We start from the raw sequence: 3,388 nt of genomic DNA on the forward strand, positions 1-3,388 counted from the left end.
ATTCAAAAGAACAATTTAATCAATATATTTTATAACAATATAAGGCTTTTTTTTATCAATATTACTGATAACATTACATTCAGCAATGTATCTTGCTGAATAAAAGTATTAATGTCTTAAAAAAAAGAAAGAAAAAAAATGTACTGACCTAAAATCTATCATATTATATTGTTTGTCAACACAATTTCCAGAAAGATTTACACAGAATAAGATATTTAGTCCAAATTGAGCCCTGCACTGGGTCTGCCTGGAGAATACTTGAAACATCTGACTATTTACTAACTTTCATGAACTAAACAATTTCTTTCCACCAAGTAGACTTAAATGTGAGAGCTGATATGAATTTGAAATAATGCAGAATAAGTGGTGGCAAGGTGGAAGGATAATTAAAATTTGCAGTCGAGATCATGCTACCAGTCCACTGAGAAATTAACCTGGCTTCACATCCCTAATCTTTACACAAAGCACCTCTTGAATAACTGAAGAATATCCTCTTTAATAATATTCACAGTGAGCAATAATGACTGCAGAGTGAGAACTGCACATTTGGAGTAATAAATACTGTAAAGATTTGACAAAATCAGATGATAAACTAGCAAAAATGAATTTTGTTTCGACTTGCCATCAACTTTTTTCATGTAATATTTTGAGTAAAGTACAGAACGTTTACTGAATCAGAATATACTGAATTAAGAGCATAAAATAATATGACGCAAATGACAGTATATGCAACACTTATTTTTATAAAACGGTTATTCTTTCACAACTTACACAAATAAATAAATAAATCCTTGATGTTCACCCCTCCCTCTTTCATTCCTTCATGGGTGCTTTCCATTGAATTCCTTTAGAATAATGTAATCATTCATGGCATACCTGCTAATTATTTTTGTAGAGGTTAGATGCCTTGTAAACCTTTATTTTCTCGTCTAAGCTTACATCAAAGAGGTGCTTTCACATCACACCTCCGGCACTCTGTTAAATGTTAGAGTCCTAAGCAGATTGAACGCCACTACAATTATGCCAGAAAAACATGCGGCATGACAGTAAAAGTTGTTGGTGGGCATGTTAAATGTACAGGCCTCAGCTATGCAGCATCGCAGTGAGTTATGCCTCTGGCTACTGCTAGGGGGCGACACACAGCAGCATTATTACAGGATTCATAATTATAGGACTCAAACAACAATTATCACATTACTTCAAGTCATACTGCAAGTGTTTTGTTAAATAACAGGGTTGCATACATACATGCATGCATTATTAAACGTGTGTACTGGATCATTTCTATAGAAAATAAACTCCTTGTTCTCTAGAATATTCCATTTGTTCACTAACAATGTGTATACGTGCATGCTGGAGAGTTTTTCCTTAAAGTTATTTTCACCATAGTGACATTTAACCACATCTCAAATGATGTATTGTGCAAAAGGAATAGTTCACCCAAAAATTTTTCTCACCCTCAGGCCATTCAAGATGTAGATGCGTTTTGTTTGTCATTAGATTTGGAGAAATGTAGCATTACATTTAGCACTAACCAATGGATGCTCTTCAGTGAATGGGTGCCGTCAGAATGAGAGTCCAAACAGCTGATAAAAACATCACAATAATCCACACCCCTCCAGTCCATCAATTAAGAGTTTGAGAAGACAAGAGTTGTGTGTTGGTAGGAAACAAACCCATTATTAAAGTGTTTTAACTTCAAATTGTTGCTAATTGCTAAAATACGAATCCATAATATTGCTTTCTCCAGTGGTTTTGTCTGAATCAGGAGAGAAATATGCACAGATCAAGCACGGTGTACAAGCCCAAACAGTCCAAAACAGCTCTAAACATATATGTGGGTGGATTTTGATGTGAGAGACAACAGAAGATTAACTTTTTCATTGGATGAAGCGTAATTATGGATTATTGTAGCCAGAAGAAAAGGTTTAAATTCTTAAATGGATTTGTTTCTTACAAATACGCACCTTTTCTCCTCACAAGATGTTAACTGCTGGACTGGAGTGCTGTGGATTATTGTGATGTTTTTATCAGCTGTTTGGACTCATTTTGACGGCACCCATTCACTGCCAGCTCTTACGCATTTGATATGACACACGCTTTTAGACTCTGCCTCGCAATCTCACGCTTCCCAACTAAATCTCAAGCCAAGTAACAAGACATTGCAAAATAAATAGCTAAATCTGCTCATAAGGTCTTCAGACCAGCACTGGACTTGAGAAATAAGAAATCTGACTGGTAATATTAACTGCATTATTAGCAAACCAGCATATATGACAGGTAAAATGAAAAGGGAGAGTTCCTAAAAAGTGCTAGTGTTCTAGTGCAACACTAGGCCCAAGTATTTGGGTAATTTGCATTATTTCATTCAAAATTAATTGTTGGATCCTCAAATACTTGTATTAAATCCGTGTCATCAATATCTCACTCCAGCCAGGCAAACAAAGGGTGGCATCTCAAATATCAGTCCAGTGTTAATTTTAAATGAAAATGAAGAAAATATCATAAAAGTGGAAATAAAGTGCTCACTGATTATGCTATTATTGCATGCTGTTTTTATAATGTATAACATTAAACTGAGGTGCAAATAGTATAGACTATCTGCATTTAGTGTAAAAAGCCTTTAATGTCATGATTCACTCATCAGATGTGCCATATTTCATCTTATAATTTAACATTAACTCATATATTTAAAAAAGATTTTCAAGTCTGTGTATGTGAAAGGTTCAAAAATATATAAAGAATAACTTCTGAGACATCAGCCAGAAGTTGAAGAGTCCTCTATGTGATTATAGAGTTTCTGTCTGTTTTAGTGAATGTCAACAGTGCCCTCTACTGATGTAGAGCCAAAGGACCATCGAAGTAATTTATTAATCCAGACTGATTTTAATTTACAGCAGTGGTTTTCACTCCTCTGAACCCTCAGCACTGCACATTTTTCTGTGTATCTCTTCCTAACACAGATCAGATCATCAGCTCATTAGCAGAGATTAACATACAAATGTGCAGTGCACACAGTTTTGTGCACTCAAACGCTTCTTGAGTTAAGAGTTTAGAGAAGAAAAATAAAAGGCATCACACATGAAAGACAATTATTACCATTCGAGATCATCTGCATTTATAACAGACTCTATGTTTAAACTGTTCATTGTCCAGTCCTGCTCCTGAAGGGCCACTTTTTTTTCATTTTCATTTTATTTTGAATTTTTTTTCCAAAGCTGCTCCAACAAACCTGCTTGGACGTTTCCAGTAATCGTGAACAAAGGGTGCTTCCTACAGTATTTTGAAGGCTGCGTCCTTCCTGTACTAGTCCTTCTAAGTCTGCTTGCAACCACGCCACGTGAATACTGTTAATATTAATTCTACATAAACTCCTTTTGTGTATCAT

This window comes from Sinocyclocheilus grahami, unplaced genomic scaffold, assembly GCF_001515645.1.
Source record: "Sinocyclocheilus grahami isolate Dianchi unplaced genomic scaffold, SAMN03320097.WGS_v1.1 scaffold510.1, whole genome shotgun sequence".
NCBI lineage: Eukaryota > Metazoa > Chordata > Actinopteri > Cypriniformes > Cyprinidae > Sinocyclocheilus > Sinocyclocheilus grahami.